The sequence below is a fragment of the Haemorhous mexicanus genome, chromosome 14 (assembly GCF_027477595.1).
Source record: "Haemorhous mexicanus isolate bHaeMex1 chromosome 14, bHaeMex1.pri, whole genome shotgun sequence".
NCBI classification, from domain to species: Eukaryota; Metazoa; Chordata; class Aves; order Passeriformes; family Fringillidae; genus Haemorhous; species Haemorhous mexicanus.
In genome coordinates this window covers 13,769,512-13,786,879 of record NC_082354.1, presented here as the reverse complement: position 1 = coordinate 13,786,879, position 17,368 = coordinate 13,769,512, and the positions used below count along the sequence as shown (strand labels likewise).

Here is a 17,368-nt window from a genome sequence, read left to right as displayed (position 1 = left end):
GGTACAGGGGCTTTAGGAATTGTCCAGTGGTAAGGGTCAAAGGAAAGTGACCTATAGTCTTACAGAGAGATAAGCAAGGGTCCAAAGTGGAAAAAGGGGATTCTAAGGTCCAGTCATCATGACTGGCATTCCCTGTCTTAGGCTGCTGACTGCCATGGAGGCATTGCAGGACCCAGGCCTGCTACAGCCCTGCAACAGCTGCCCCTGTGGGGGGTGCAGGTGATGGTGATGGTGTGGGGAGCTGCTCCCTGGGCTCTGCTCAAGTAGACTCACTGCAGGCACCCCCCTTGCCACAGCCCAGAGCTGCAGACACCCCGAATTGCCCTGGCTGGCCGTGGTGCTGGTCTAGGCAGCAGCTGGAGAAGAAATGCCTCTGCTTTTTCAGGCTGGTTCTGTAGGGGTGCACTGAGGGCAGCCCACTGGAGAGGATTTGAGGCAAGTGAAAATCTGATGTAGGTCCCAGGATCACCCTCTTCTCTCCTTCCCAGTGCTGCCTGCAATCCGGAGATTCGAGATGAGCTTCTCATCTTCCTGGAGGGCACCAGGGAGTCAGGAAGGCTTGTTTGACTGCAGCAAATGATGGTTATTTGTGATATAGGGTTTAGAAACCCCCAGTGATTTTTTGCACATACCTCAGGCTCGTTTTGCAGAAGTGATTTAGGTACTTGGAAGCCTAAAAATTGCTTTGCTTGCCAGTGTGAGTCATGTCCTTGGTTCCTCTGAAAACAGCCCCGAGGCCCTCCTGGTGTTATTAATGAGGCAGCCTCTGGTCACTCATTGGGAGGAGAAAGCAAAGGAGCAGTGGTGACTTGGGCACTCACACGTGCTGCTGGTGTGGGCCTTCTCCTGGGCCCACTGAGCTCTGTGGAGCTCAGCAGCATCCCCTGGTTTGCTGGTGTCAGCAAGCCCAGGCTGCTGGAGGCTGTGTCCAGCAGGGATGAGCAGTGCTGGGTGTTGCTCTGTGGGCTGGAGGCTTGGCCCAGTTGGTGCTGGTTCCAGTGCTCTTTGAGAGACCAGACAACTGAACCTGGATAAAATCAGCTTTAAAGCTTTGAAGTTTAAAAGGCAAATTTGGGCTCCTAAACGAAGCACAGATGTTTATAAATTCCCTCCCATTGGTCTGGGATAATTAAAATATCCTTAATGAAGTGAGAGCTGAAATATTAAATGCCAGTCTCATATCAAAGATTATTGACACATTATGTAAAATGCATAAAATACATATATTCAGATATTAAGTAAGGGAAAGAAAAGACTTTTCAAGTCCTCCACTCCAAGTCTGAAAGAGAAACATAGAATTTTGAGAGGGCTAAAACACACTTAATTTCATCCAAGAACTAAATGACAAAGTTTATGTTTAAGAAGTGCAGGTGATTCAGTGTCCTGTGCTGAGAGCAGAGATACGTGTTTCATTTTCCATGATCTTTGTGTCACACCTTGATGTTATTTTTAATGTGTTTCTAATTTCCTCCTAAAGCCTTCCCCACACTATCATCAGTGATCTCTGAAGTTGGATATATGATCCCTTCTGCCTCACTCTGCCTCTCTGGTTTAATCACTGTATTGATCTCCCTGGTGACTTGCCCCTCTCGTGGTACAGGAACATGCAGCAGGAGAGGAGGACTTGTCCTGTTTGCTGCTGCCTTTGCTGTGGGATGGGTAAATATTAACTTTAAAGCAGTTGTGTCTCTGGGGCATGGGGCTCCTGGCAGGTAAAATCTTTCAGGTTGCTGAGAGTGTGGAGTTTGTCCAGCAGGGCTTTAAGGCACTGACTGAGCTCAGAGAGTGTGAGCTGTGCTGTCAGGGAGACTTTCTTCCTTGCTTGCCCATGCCATGTGCTCTTTTTTTGTGTTTTGCTTTAGAGCAGAGAGGTGAAGCTGATATGACAGAGACAGAATCCTGTTTGGTTGGTATTGGATATAAACTGTGACTCTGTTCAAGTTTTATGTTGGAAACCAGCCCAGGAAAAGTTGCTGATGGTGTGGAAATACTAATTTTCAACTTTTTTGAGAATGATATTTCTTTTTACTTTGAAAGGGTATTTTTCAATTAATTTTTTTCCATCATATCACATGTACATAGCAAGAAATAAAAGGGACCAGAAACCATTCCACATTCCCCCCCCAAACTTCCACAAATTCTAAATTTTAGGGTAGCATGCCGATTTGAAGTGCTGCCAGGCTTTGAAATCTGGAAATAGTTTACAAAACGAACTTTTAGGTTTAATGTGGCTTTATCTCTCTCCTTCCCAAGGTGGTTACCCTGTAATAGAGGCAGAAGGGATGGGAGTGCCTGGGGTTGTGCTGCTGAGCACGGGTTTCATCCCCTGCTGGATGCTCTGCAGCGTTGGGGCAGGAGCGTGGATGGCAGGCTGTGCTGCAGTGCAGTGGTCCAACCCAAACCCCATCTGAGCAGCTCTGAGTCCTCCTGCTGACCCTCAAGGTCTGCAGTCAGGGGACACAGTCTGGGGCTTTCCCCTCCTTTTCTCAGGTGCTTTGTTCACCTCGAGGAAATTGGCAGTGGAGAACTCCTCCCCTTCCAGAGGGTTTCCCAAGCCTTGCAGATGGACTTGGTGATGCCTTGAGGAGGAGGAGAGGTGAGTGTCCTGGGCTGGCTCCCATTTTGCCTGTTGGTTGGCTGAAAACATTGGCAAATTTTGCCACCTCTGAGGTCCCTGCATCTCTAGTGGGATTTTCTCCTGCTCCCCAGTGTGGGTGCCCCTGGTCCTGCAAACATCTGCTGGACACTGCCCTCACCAAGATGTCCCCTCAGAAGGTCTTGAAAATGAGGAGATAAAAAAGGAGCAAAAGGGGGGGGGGGGGGGAAGTCAGTCTAAAATACAGACTAGTTTTGATTTATCGCCTGTTGTATAAAATGTAACCTTTGTTTCCTATTTATAATGAGCCTGTAGTAACTGGACAGTCAACCTAAACTTTAATGATTTAAACATACTTGTAAACTGTCAAGTCAGAAGTTTGTGAGTGACTATAAACATATGTTGGTGAGCCCTATATGCTAATAAATTCATTATTATGTTGCCCCAGTGGGAAACACAGAGATGGCAGGCTTTTTTTCATGATAGGTCTTTTATTGTTTGTCACATCTGCAACACATTAAGGGTTTTGAAGGCAGATGATGTTTACAATAAGGGGGAGGGCTGAAAACCTCCCAGCTCAGAGAAAGAGTGCATCCTGTTTGTCAATGGAGTACCCATGGAGCCAGCACCCTGGCCATGCAGCTCTAAAAATAGAGCTCTGTACACACACACACAAATATTTATGCCACTCCAATGGCAAAGCATGTCTGCAAATGAATTATAGCATTTCCCCCCAAATTATGAGTCAGTGCAAATGTCTTCCAGGCTGTGTGATGCAGACATGTGCTCTCAGCCTGCTGGGATCAGCCATCCTGCACCAAGCAGGCACCCAAAGGAAAAGGAGCCCGGGGTGGTTGGTGCTTTGCTGATGCTCCAGCCAGCCAGCCACTGATTAGCTGACCCGGGGTGTGCTCACTCCAGATACCACTTGGAACCAGAGAGGTCCAGGGAGCCTGAAATTAAAATATGGATGCTGGACAGGCTCCTGTGCCAGGTGTGGGCTTTGTTAAGTGCTGGGGGAGAGGTGATGCAGGCGTTTCAGGGGCTTTGCAAAGGTGGTTTGGTCCAGCTCAGCTGTGCCCCTGGGCTTCTCACGAGCTTTGCTTGGAGGAAAATATCTGCTTTAGTAGCTGAAGCACCCAGAGAACATTCTGAACAACCCTGCAACTTGGGGAAGGGGTTGGGAGTTTGAGGGGAAGATTTACTCTTCCAAAATATCTGTGTTAGGCAGCAACAAAAGTAGTCTTGGGAACAGATGGATTTGGCAGAATCAAGCAGAAATAGTTTGTCCTGGGAAGGGAAGTTGGCCTCATCCCATGAGATATGTAAGGATAGATGTGTGCAATAATAATATATAAAGATGGCTCTGGAAGTTTGTGTGTGTAAAACAGCTCCCCTGGCTGGCTGCTCCTGCTGCAATGACCTGCAGTGAGTTTTGCTCTCAGCTGTCCCTTGGCTGTTTCTAAGCCCCCAAGGAAGCCCCAAGTTCTCCTGTACCCTGCCCATTTGCTGCCACACCCTTTGTGGGTTTCCAGCACTTCATGCCACACCTAGGTGCTTTTTGAAGAACCAGCACAGCCTCCCCCTTGACCTGCCCAGATCTGTAACTCTTTGGTGACTTCTAGCTTGCTTTGCCACTGATTTATCCTCTTGGCTGGGTTTTTTTCTGAGTGCTCTCATCATCAAACTGCAGGCTTGAAGGCTGTTTGTTGGTAGCCCCTTTTTCCATGTTACAAAGGTGTAGTTGCTTCCAAATGGGAATTTGGGATGCACAGCACAGGGCAGGGGAGGTCTGTGTGTGTGTGTGTGTGGTGGCTGTGCCCTGTGTGGCTCAGGGTGGGACCCCTGTGCTTTCTGTCTTGCACCATGTTTTTGGGAGCTGCTCTGAAACCCTGGGAGTCACAGCTTTCATCCTGTTCTGCTCTCAAACAGCTCCCAATGCCCAGGAAAGCATTCCATGTCCTAGAGGGCTCAGTGCTGAGATGTCCCTACAGCTCAGCCTTTGGTGACGTTCCTCCCTTCCCCCTGTCCTCTCCAGGGATTATTTCAGGAGGGTGCCATCAATCCAAGCTCCCTCCCTCAGGCTGCTCATTTTGGGGGTCACACACCTTCCAGGGGCTTTCCCTGTCCAGGGGGAGGCTGTGAGTGGCAGGGGGGGGGCAGGTAAGGACACTTTGGGTGCTGCCCTCCTGGTTTCTGCTGCTCATTTCTGTGGGAAAAGTTCCTCAGAAAGAAGCATTTGTGCTGGAAAAGGGGATGCTCCCAACCTGGGAATAGCAATCAGAGTCTGCCCAGGCTCACTCCGTGTGTGTGCTGGGAGACAGATGAACACCAGTTAAAATATTTACAAGGTGATGCATTCCCATCCTTTGTGGGAATAAAGAGCAGTGATCCCTGCTCTGCCAGTGCCTCCAGGGTGCCCCTATCCCAGCACCTGGGTCTGCTGCTGCTGCTCTGCTCCATTTACTGCTCATCCCTCTGCAGAGACAGCATTCTCAAACCCCCACGTGACTTCTAAAATCCTCCTGCCACAGGTGGGAGATGTCCCCATCTGTGTGGCTGTTGCTGGCAGTGCAGGGCCACGTGGCTCTTGTCCCATCCTGATGAACAGCCTGCAGCCCTGGATGGCCCTACAGACAAACCTGTGTGCAGCACCAGTGTTTCCTGTGTGTGCCTCAGCAGGGCTGGCCTGCCCTTGGCTCAGGCACTGGGTGGGATGGGTTGGATTGACACAGCATCCTTCCCATGGGGATTTCTATCTGCTAAAAGCTTTAGGGCTTCTAACTACCATTTTAGTAGCAGAAAATTACTTTTTTTTTACTTTTTTTTTTTCCTCCAAAATAGAGTGCTGTTGAATGCTTGACTGAAGCAAGGCTAGCAGAAACATGCTGTTTTACAAGACATTCATCCTGTCCCAGGGTGAAAAAATGACGAGGCCAAATGTCAGCTAGATTATCCTGATGGAAGAGCTGGAATTGTACAGACTAAAACAGTGCAATAGTCTGATTATTGCTGTTCTATTTCAAATGTTTGTGTTTATTGAGCTTTTCTTTTAATGAAGGTCTGGTTGAAAGTCAAGAATTCATCATCATTGTCTAAATAAAAGCTAAAAGATGGAGAGGGAGTCACATGCAGCTGTTGACTGACCCTCTAATTGAGTGGCAAGTTCATTAATTTACTTCTGACGTCAGCAAAAAATGATTTTTTTTAATTGACAGACTGAGAAAATTATTGGTGGTGTTTGGAGAAGGACTTGCTCATGGCATCCTTCAGCTGGCTGTGCTGCTGTGACTCTTGCAGGCCTCACACTGTACACAGTGTGTACATTTGGAAGGGTTCTTGTGGCCTCTGTGCCCTGAGTTCCTCCAAAGAAACACTAATTCCATAACTGAGGAAGTAGAAAGTCATCTATCAGAATCTGTGCTTTGAGAAAAGCTATATATATGCAAAAGCCATCTATGAAAGCAGCAAGTAAATCCACTGGGAATATTAATCCCATGTTTCTATCTTTTTTTGTTTGTTTCAATTTCACTTCATTTTTAAAATGTTTTTTAACTGTTTCAGTGTTGTGCTTACAGACCCAAGTCCACCTGAGCAATTTGTATCTGGTAATTTTAGGACTTCTCTGCCTTGGTCCATTTTGACCCAAAGCAAAGAATGATGCACCATTTTTAAAAGGATGAATCAGAGGAGGGGATGTCCATAAATCTCGGGATGCATCACATTCCCAGTGGGAGCTGGTCTAAATCCTTCTTTGGGAAGGTCTGGCTGGTCTGGGGTGACTGGGTGAGGCTGGAGGGCTGGAAACTCACTGAAGGTCAGATGAGATGGTGCCTCTGCTGTAACACCTGAAGATGTGCCAAGGTCTTTGGGAGTCTGGGAGTGCTCATCACTCCCAGATGTTTACAATGCCAGTCTGCTGGCAAAAGGCTCACCCTCTAGTTAGGCTGCAAGTCTGAATAACAGTTTGTACTGTGCCAGGGTGTCTAAGGAGATACTTTTCAACAGTGTAATTTGGGAGCTAATGTTTCTTTAAATTGTTACTGAGTGCAGCATCTTACATGACTGAACACCTCAAAACAATTTCAAGTATGCAAAAATGTGCCCAGTTGCAATAGTGATGGCCATATTTATCCTTAAAGGATGATGAATCTGTTTTTTGTGGCTGAAAAAACATGAATTCTGATGAAGTTGGGAAACACAATTCCTGACTTGGATACAGCCTTGCTTTCTGGTTTGGTGGTTTTTGGGTTTGTTGTTTTTTTTTTTTTTTTTTTCCTTTTTGCTGTTTTTCCTTGTGGAGAGGCAGAATAATTTAGCTGGTTTTCTTTTTAAGGGACAACAATAAAGGTATATTTCAGACAGAAGCAGATCAGGTGCTACTTGCTAGAGGCTCAACAAGATAACCTTACCCTGATAGTCAGGGCACTGTATCTGCACATTTGGTTGTACAAAGAGAGGTTTGTCTGCCAGCCTGATAACAATATAACATGTTGATTGACTTTTCACATGGGAGACGGTGTCCCTTTCATGAGTGGCTTGGCTTTTGCTAATGCCTTACTGCAGGTAAGCTGATAAGAGAGATTATGGGATGTAATAAATGAGGCTGCTGGGCACAGCCCTGCTGAGTGTTGTGGGAGAGGGCTCTGGCCCTGGAGTGTGTCCCCCAGCACTTGTGTCAGTGTGCCAGCACTCAGCTGTCAGACATCCCAGGATGTCCAGGGCTGGGCCATCCCTCTCCTGCAGCTCCTGCTCCCAGAAAATGTGCTCAGGCCAGCTTGGATGGGGGTCTGAGCAGCCTGCTGCAGTGGAAGGTCCCTGTCCATGGCAAGTGTGGTAGAACTCGATCATCTTTAAGGACCCTTTCAATGACAAAAGGAGACAATTTCACAGAACCAAGGTCCATCAAGGACTATAAAACATGTCTGCCCAAAAAGTGTCTTGGGGAAATACAGCTATGTCCATGAATGTTGGGCTGGGTGGCCCTGTCCCATTGGAAGTGCATAGGAGGAGGCCCTGGTCTCTCAGCTGCGGCTGCTGCTCTGCTGTCCATCCTCTTGCCCTGCAGATGTCCAGGAGAACAGATGATGAGTCAGGTGGATCATGGAAACCCTCACTGGAATCGTTTTGGGTACAACTTTCAGAGCGCTTTGTGAGCCCCATATGGAAGAAGATGGGGAATGCTCAAATTGTCCATGCTGCCTTAAAAAGCCTGACCTCTTGGTTCCCCTCTTCAAACTGGAACAAATGTGTGTGTTTTTGTGCAGGTGGTTAATGTGGCAATGACCTGGCAGTGTGAGTTGCAGAATTGCATTGTGGCAGCAGCCAGGAGCTCTGGGGAGCTGGGGTGAGCTTAGGTGTGGTTGAGGGAGAGTCTGCATGGCAGCATCTCCCTGCCTGCATCCAGCAGGTCCCTACAGGCTGCAGACAGCAGCACTGCACTTTGAAAATTAGTTTTTACATCTTTCCATAAATATAAAAGTATGTGTCTATGAAATAATCAAGCCTGATTAAATGAAGCTCTGAGTTCAGTATCTGGAAGATGTTGGGATCTGGATGTAGCCTGGATGGAGGAAGAGGCATTACTTGAGATGAGGTTTTCAAAATTAAATCAATGGACAGCCCATGCTGGACTTGTGCACAGGCCTGACCACAGAGCCTGTTGCTGGTTGCTGTTGGTCCCCAGAAGAAAGAAACACAGACCTGCCCAGAAGGCAGCCTCACTTTTAGTCCTTGCCAAAAAGGTATTGGAAAGGGGAAGAAGGATGCTTCTCCAGAGAAGCCTCCTAGGATCCTGGTCTTTTAATCCTCATTTCTTTCTCTCTTCTCACCCCTCGCTTTGCAACTGAAAATAGTATGAGTTTGGGTCTGGCCTGCAAATCACTCATCAGTGGGTGCATTACCAGGACAGGATCAATTACTGAGTCAACACTGCTCCGTGTGCTCCAGGAGCAGGGGATTCATCATCTGTCAGGCAGGAGCTCTCCTCGGCTGGTGTGCATTAGCCCTGAGCTGTGCACACACATCTGCTGGGGCTGACACCAGCAGTAACATGAACTGAACCAGGTGTGTTTGCCTGAGCACAGGCTCCCCTGATTCCCAGGTGTATCTGCAGCAGATCCTGACCCCTGGTGCTGGGATGGATGAGCTGTGAGCTGGAGGAGGGGTGTCCTCCTTCCCACGGTGCCTGCCACCTCCTGTGCTCTGCCTTCTCCTGCATTCCTGCCCTGGGGCTCTCACAGCTCCAAGGAGAGCCCAGACTGGTTTCTTCCCCAGGAGCAAATTTCAGGCAACCAAGTGGTGCTGGAGTCTGCTGGCTTTGCCAGCATTTCTGGGGCATCTTCCCTGGGGCAAAAGTGCCCTGGCTTCAAAATTTAATCTCCCCTCATGTTGCTTTTAGGGCAAGCCAGAAACTTTCTGATGGGAGACTTAGTGTTGCAAACTGCCTCTGCTGGAACTGGGAGGCAGTGAAGCATGCTGGAGCTTTGGATGGGATTTTCTTGTTTTGGAATAAACTGAAAATCTCTCTCTGCCCTTGCAGCAGGGAAGTGAAGCAGCAGCAGCCTGAAGCACAAGGTGATGCTGTCTGCTTTCACTCCACACCAGCTTCTTGTCTAAAAAGTCTGCTTGAAATTACGTTTTTAATTATACCACAGAGAAAAGAAACCCAAAACCAAATTAATTGATTGGTCTTTGTTGGAATGGTATGTCAGTTTGACTTTTTAAAATTTTGTACATTTAAACAACAAAAACTTTGGACACGTTTTGCTTTTGTTCTGCTTTGGAGCAGTAGCACATTCCCCCTCTTTTATGGGAATGGAAATCTGGCATGTTGACCAGCTTCTGTTGTTTCAGAAAGTGTCTTCAATGGTATTTGGGGCTCTCAATGACATCTTGCTGTCTGTTCCTGCTTCCCATTTGCTCTTTGCTTCCCGTGGGACCTGGGATGATGCTCTGCCCTTCCCTCCTGCAGGAGGCTGGGGCTGTGCCCAGCACAGAGCTCAGGTGCAAACCCAGCAGCACCTTCCCTTCCCCACCCCTTCCTCTGGAAGGTGTATCCCTCTTTCTGTGTATCCCATCTCCAGGCAGGTGGGAGCTGCTGCCTTGGGCTGACTCTTTGCTGGGTGCAGAGGGACCCTGTGCAGCACTGAGTGCCCACGGTGCTGCTGCTGCATCCCTTGGTGGTTCTGTGATGTGTAGGGATGGATGGTTTGCAGTGGCAGGTACTGCTGGCTGCTGAGCATCAGGTCTGGCAGCTGGACAGATTGCCAGGGCGTTTGTCACTGCCTCAGTCCAGCGCAGGAGTCCCAGAAGGATTTCTAAAATGTAAATTACAACTGCAATGTGAGACACATCCTTTTGCTTTGCTGTTTTTTTCCTCCCTCCTTCCTGTTTGAATTCAGTATCTCGAGTCTGAAAAACTGCTGGACTCTAAGCTATTTTGCTTGTGTCTCATGGATACTGGAGACACTTCCTGCACAGGGAGGCAGACATCTGCTCCAGCCTGTTTTTGGAGTTTTTTGTGTCAGGCAGCCTGCAGTTGGCAGGTGGGAGCCAGTGGTTATTATCAGAATCTGAGTAATATCCTCTGTCTCCTTGATATCTCTGTGCTGGCTGCTCTGCAGCTTTGGTATGTTTGCTTGTCCTCTTCTGGTTCTCTGTAGATCATTCCAGTAAAAAGTAAATAAAAAAAAGGTTGTGTCTCCCCAAAGCCATCACAGAACACAGCCTGCAGTATCTCTTCTCTTGTCCACATAAATCACTGCTAAGGCATGTGCAGAGAATGTGAAAGAATGCATTAATACCCAGACCGCTCCCCTCTCCCCTTCCCTGTGGAAGCAAACTTCCCCACTTGTGCTCCAGTGCCTGTTCTCAGGGTGCATCTGATGCACCATCACCCCCTGTGTCCCTTCCTGACTCCTGTAGCTTTATTTAGGCTTTGGTGACAGTCAGAAAGCTTTGCCCTGCACAGCTGGAGTCAGGCAGCTCTTGTGGGGATGGAGGTTCTGAATCTGCCCTCTCCAGGCAGGTCAGGCTTGCTGGTTTGGATTTGCCCTTCCCACCTCTCACTGTCTTTATTTACCCCAGAGTCATCAGGGATGCTCCCCAGCCACTGCAGTACCAGAGCTGAATGGTTTTCCTGGGCCTCAGAGCAGTCCCCCAGGTCTGCTGACCTTCTTGTTTCCAGTGCATAAATACCAGCTGGTGGGTCAGGTTTTGATCTTGGAGGTTCAGCTGATGTCTTTCCCTCTGTTTGGCTTCTCTGGATGTTTTTTGTGGCAGCCCTGAGCAGCTGAAGGCAGCAGAGGTGGTACAGCACCCTGGGCAGAGTGGGTCTGGTGCAGCCTGGGGTTCCCAGCTAGAAATAATTCCACTGAAGTTGGCCCTCAGGTGCCTGTGGGCTTCAGCACCAGCTTAACTCTCTTGTTGATACTCTCTGGTCTGCTGGGCCAGACACCTAATATTATTAGCAGACACTAAATAGGTCTCTCTTATTTAGTGGCCTTAATTTATTAAATCAGGCAGAAGTGCTCTGGGAAGAGGAGAGCTGGAAAAGGGAGCAGAGCAAGCTGTGAGTTTGTAATTGTCTGGATCAGGCCCCTGGAGATCCATGTGATCTGGTGCACTAGAGGCAGTGCTATTGCAGTGACTCATAAACAGATGTGCCCAATTTACATTGCAGCTTAATACCTTTGTTTAAAAAAAAATGGCCTTTTTAAAAAGACAAATGTGTTAAAGCAGATGTTTCCAGTAAAACAAATACTTGTGTGATTTACAAACAACTTCCTACCGCCAGAACTCATTAGAAAATGTGGAAAAAAGAAAAATAGTTCTGTGTACCCAAAAAAAAAAATCCCAAAATAAGGACATACCAAGGCAGTATTGCTACACACTGAAGAAAAAATACTGCTCTGCTTGGGTTGGAAAGCAAGAGCCTGATTTTGGTTGCTAATAACTAAGGTTCACCCTGACCAGTTGCACACATTCGGGAGCAGAAACCTGTCTGTAAAAATACTTACCCAGCTTCTGTTATGCAGGATACAGGGTAACTATATGGGATTGCCTGGAGGCTCCTAAATCCCCTCCATCCCACTGAAACCTGCACTGGGGGGCTGGATGGCTGCAGGATGGCACTAACCCTAAAGCAGAGCTAACAGACACAGCCCCTGGAGCAAGCCCTGCTCTGAGGAGTCCCTCCCTGGGCACCTCCCCACAGCAGGATGGGATGCTCAGGGGGACTCTGCCTCTGCTTCACCTGCAGCTCAGGTGTGCCTGCTCACCTGCTCCTCCCGGGTTTTGGGAGGGTAAAGGCAGGCATGCACTGAGAAACTCCTGCTGTTCCAGGTCTCTCTGAATTTGCCTGCTGCCCAGCTCCTGCCCTGCAAGCCCAGCACTCCTGTTACACTTTGACACCCCATGTGGCCTTAATGGGTTTCCCAGGCTGCAGCTCCAGCACAACCACCACTCTTTGTTAGCTGCAGGGGCTGCCAATCCCCCTTTGCCTTCCAGCTCTCTGCAGCACAGGTATCATATTTTTTTAATGCACTTGGCACCTATTTTATCCAGGAATTTGTTGCAATAGAAACAGTGACAGCAGATGTTTGTGGGTTGGCAGGCTGCTCCTCCACATCCATTGTGAGTGCCCTGGGCAAATGGCTGGTCCAGCTTCCAAGAGGACACAAAGTCATGCAGGCAGATGGAAAGATGGGCAGGCAGATGGAAAGATGGATGCTCCATTCAGGCATCCAGCAAGCCTGAATGGAGCAGAACAGGGGAATCAGGAGCAGAGAGGGTTTTGTTTCTTTCCTAGAGCACTGCAGGAGAGTGACCGAGGCTGTGTCACATTGTGTGGATTTGTTCCAGGGGAGGATACCAGCTCAGCAAACTCTCCAGTGAGGGTTTCTGCAGCATCTTGGAGCACCCCTGCATGCTGGGGTGCCTGCCCATTGATCTGCTTCCCATGGGACTGCTGGGGATGCCTCTTGCAGCTGGAGAAGCTGGAGGATGTCTCACCCAGGAATGGGTCACACAGCAGCCCAGCAGCCAGGGGCACACAGGGAAGCAACCAGGATGGGGTGAGCAGCTCCTGTTACTTCTTGTGGGTGTCTCATCAGGGCTGTCCAGTTTGTACTAGGAAAAATGCTAATGGCAGAGACTGTTGGGGAGAAACAGGGACTGAGTGGATGCCCTGGGGGGTGGCTGTGGCATGGGACTGCCCCTGGTGTGTCAGCTTTCCCTGCCTTGCCATGAGGAGTGATTCAGAGCCAAAGCTGGAGTGGCTGCCTTCTCAGGGGGACCTGCTGGGACGTGTCCAGAGGAATGAGAAGTATCCTGGGGGGAGGATTCTGCTGCTTCAGGGTGGCTCAGGGCACTCAGAGGTGCTTTTCTTAGCTCTCCTGTCAGTGTTCCTGAAACCTTGCCACAACCCAGCTCAGTTTTAGCCATTAGTGAATGGAGCCTTGTGCTTGGCTCTCAGGGACCAGAAGGTTTCGGTGCTTAATTAATTTCTTCAAAGTGGAGGGTGTAATTAATGCCTGTGGTGTGCTTTGAGACCCTTGAGTCTCTTGGGCAGTGTGCAATCTGGTTTGGTCTATGAAAATCATCTCTGGCCAGCACCACACACCCGGCACAGCCATCTCAGTGTGGCCACTCATCCTGTCACAGGGTTTGGGGGTCTCTTGGTCTCTGCTGGTTCTGTCTTGTGGAGGCCCATGGGCAGATGTAGCCAAAACCATCTTGTTTCCTTTCCATGCTGACAGTCCTCAGCCAGTGAAAATTGTCCTGTGGAGCCAAATGGAAAAAAAAAGTCCCCTAATTCCTTAAAAAGGGGGCATCTCTGTCTCCTTCCCTGCTATGCCCACACAGACCTTTGTCATTTGTTCCTGAATTCCCTTTGTTTTTCAGCAATTTCTTCAAACAAAGAGGGAAAATTGTTGCTTGTTGCTTTGTGCTGGCATTAGAGTAAACTATCTTTCAAAGTCTAGGGAAACTGGGTTAAAAATTGATATATTTTGGAAGCTTAGGAGAGCTAGCAAATTTCCTTCCTGATATCTCTAAAGCTTTTTTGTTCTTACTGTCAGCATTGTTTTTGTGGGTGTTAAACATGAACATAAAGGAGAATGCAACAGATTGCAGGTACGTCACATTCCAGCACAATCAACTGCCATTATTTAAAGAAGATGCTTTTAACCAAGTCTTTAAAATTCCCTCCTCATTTATCAATTTTCAGGTGTATAAGTGCACAGAATTGCTCCCTGTCCCACCCCCTCGTGACACCATCACTCACACTCTGGGTGATCCACAGACATTTTACACCACCAAGCATTAACAGAAATAAATTAACACTTTAAAAGCATAAGTGTTGTATTTCATAGGAGTCAGGCAGGATATTTGGAAGGGAAAGAAATGTAAATTGAATGAAATTCTTAAGCAAGATTATTGATATGACAGGACTAAAGAGCTTGGGATTCTGTGAAAAGTGCCTCTTTTCATCCCTCTAATAAGTCCATTACTTGCACTCGGGAATATTTTAAGGTCCTTTTCATGCTGACTCTGGAGTTGAGCATGCTTTGCATTTCAAGCTTTGTCTATGAATCAGTAGAAGCCAAAGTTATTTCTGCTTTAAAATAACAGGAGCAGGGAACAGCTAATCTCTTTTCATTCTGAGTCCTTACATTATTTTACTGGACAGAGTTTGTGTTGGCTACAAAACAGGGCATTCACAAAATCTATGAGAAGGAATTTAGTCTAAGAATGAAGCCTAGATTGCAGTATGCATAAAGACTCCTTTTCCTAAGGCCATTAAGAAATTCCAAATCTGAGCTATTTTGAACAGTGACATTAAATTAGCCTTGCTAATTCCAGTAATTCAAGCCGATAGCTGAGTTTACAAATCTACTAGATGAGGCCTTCCCATAATTACAATCTCAATGTGCTTTTCAGCTAAGGTGAGTTGGCACAAAAAAAAAAAGATAAATAAATAAAAGGGGGGAAAATGCTCTTTCTGTTCTGGCTTTTGAGATGAATATCTCTAAAGAACAGTTAAGCAGCTGTATTGCACCAATAAGACATCCCCTGTCCTGGACTGGTAAGTTCATTTTGCCTCTCATGTGCAAGTGAAATGCAGGGGAGAGACTGGATTTCCCCCTGCTTTGTTTTTTCTGTTGTCTCTTTACAAAGGAGAATTCATGCAGCTGGTGCTTGTAGTTCAGTTTTCAGTTGTTTATTTACAGGTGGTAATTCTTCCTGGGAAAAGAAAGAGTGTGACTGGTTCCCCTCTTTTGTGGGCAGAAAAAACCCCAACCTTTGGTGGATAAATCCAGGTTAGAGCAGGTGGAACAATGACACAAAGGTGCAACCCTTATTATTCCTCTGAACAAAGATGTTGATTTGCAGATCCCAACACAGCTAAACATTCCCAGTGTGATGGAAAGGTTTTGAGAATGTGTTTTCAAAGCCATAAGGCACAAAACCATGAAACAAATAAAACTGAGTGCATTATTGAAAAGGGTGTTAATTTTATTAGAACCGAGCTGAGGTAATATAAGGGCGAACCTAAGTATTCACATCAGCACTTAACTCAGGCTGCAATGTTCATAAAATGTCCTTTTGATCAAGCTGTGAGTGTTTTGATCCTTATTCTGTGAGCATCATTCAAAGTGACCTAACTGTAGCTCCAAACAGGACTCTGCAGCTGCAGAAGTCCTTGAGCAATAACAGGTCAGGAACTTGAATGTGTGCTCTGCCAGGAATGCTAATATTGCAATCCCTTCTTCTTGTTGTTGTTCTAAATAAGAAGGAAAGCACAAAAACTCTCACGAAATAAAAATTCCCAACAGAAAATTGTCCTACCAGCATCGACTGTGGATACTTGAGTCAAAAATATTAAACAAAATGATGATTTTAATCTATCAGAATAATACCTGCATGGCTGCTAAATAATTTTATATCATCCCCACATGGATGTTTGACCTTTCTCTTCTTGGTAGCCACATTGTCACCACTGGCACATTGGTGATTTTCCTGATTTAAGAGGATGTTTTTCTGCTGGGCACCCCCAGGATCTGGGTGCAAGTCCTGCAGCTCACAAAACCATGGCAGCACATTGCACAACCACGTGGAGCCTGTTTGGAGTAGGGATGGACCAAAAAATGTTTGCAGAAGCCTGGCAGTCATCCCACGTTGTCCACAGGCTCAGGTATATGCAGCAGATTGTGCCCAGAATGCTGCTCGTGGCAAAGTCAGGTAGAAACAGCTCTGCAGTTTTTAGGGGCTGGAGGGAGCTGCTTTTGCTCCCCAGGGCTGGGATGATGGCTGGGAAGGAGTGAGGAGGGGTGGGGGGCACAAGCAAGACTCTTTTTTTTTCTGAGGCAGTGAAGAGATGGGGCAGGTCGAAATGCAGTTCTTGATTTCCAGGAAATTCTTATCTCTAATCTCTGTAATCCATTTTAGAGAGGATTTTGTGATTTTGAAGGGATTTACAAACTGGATTACATAGCCTTTTTATTTTGATTTTCCACTGTGATTGTGACATTCCTGAGAGAGAGCCATGATTGCTTCAGATAGGATGGAGAAGGAGGCATTTGTGGGCTTGGGGCTTGGAGCCCTATTGAGTTGTCACCTCCTTGTTTCACTGCTTGCTGGGTCAGTGGAGGTGTCTTCAGAACAATTTGGGTTTTCTCACATGAGCAGTGTGTCCTCATCCCTGGCACCTTCTTGTGGCTGTACCAGCTGAGCCAGGGAGATGCCAGGCAGAAGCCCAGCGCCAATCCCCTCCATCCCTTGCTCCCTCCTTCTGCAGCAGGAGCAGTCAGGGTGGTCTCCTTGAGCTCCAGCATGGTCCCAAGCATGACAGGGATGCCCCTGGCCCCCAGGAAGGTCTAAGTGTGATGGCAGAGGTCCAGCACAGCCCAAGCACTGCAGCCACAGTGTCCTGGTGCTCAGCAAGGATGACACTGGGATTCCCACTGGAACTGCCACCACCACTCACATCCAGTTTTTAGCACCATCATTCCACCAGTGCTTTGGGGTCAGGGTTTGTGTCAGATGTTACAGACACCAGTGAGCAGCTGGGCTTTATTTGGGTCTTTCTTCACTGCCATGCAGTGCAAAGCCAGGTCCTGGTGTCAGACTACAGAGGCAGTTCCTGGGGCTGCTTCCACTGCAGGGAAGATGTCCTGAAGCTGTTAAAACGTTCCAGCCCATGAACCCAAACCTTCTTCTATATAAAGAGGAAAAGTTTGGTATGGTGATGTTTCCCAGGACCTTCTGCATTACCCCATTTTTACAGGCTGAAGTCACTTTAATGTCGTTTTAATGCAGGTCCAGGATTATTTTTGTTTGTTTATGCAGGTTAACACAATGAGAAAAGCCAGGTGATGCTGTTGCCATTTGGCTCCCTTCCCTTGGCAGCTCTCACCTCAGCTCCTGCTCTATGCAAACATTCCCCTGGCATGGACAGGGGGGGCTGGCTGTCCATCCATGCTGGTGACCCTGGGCAGTGTCAGAGCACAAAACCTCAGGAAGTTTCTCCAGGAGCAGAGGCAGGCTGAGCAGAGGATCATGGAGCATCACCATGCCTCATCCTGCCTGCCAGCTCTACTGTGGGCTGAGCTGGTATGTCCATGCACAACCCAAACTCCTGGATTTGTCCTGAAATCTCACTCGAGATATTTCCCTTGGCATCATGAGTTGTAGCCTGGTGGATGTCCAGGGATTTTTCACTGAGTGTAGACATTGCACAAAGTTCTTGTCCCTTCTGATTGAAGAGGC

General features: G+C 47.6%; 1 protein-coding gene across 1 annotated transcript in view; it reads left to right on the top strand.

The window, feature by feature from the left end:
• Positions 1-17,368, top strand: part of GPC3 (glypican 3) — a 141,318-nt gene that overhangs the window by 115,587 nt on the left and 8,363 nt on the right. The window lies entirely within an intron of this gene.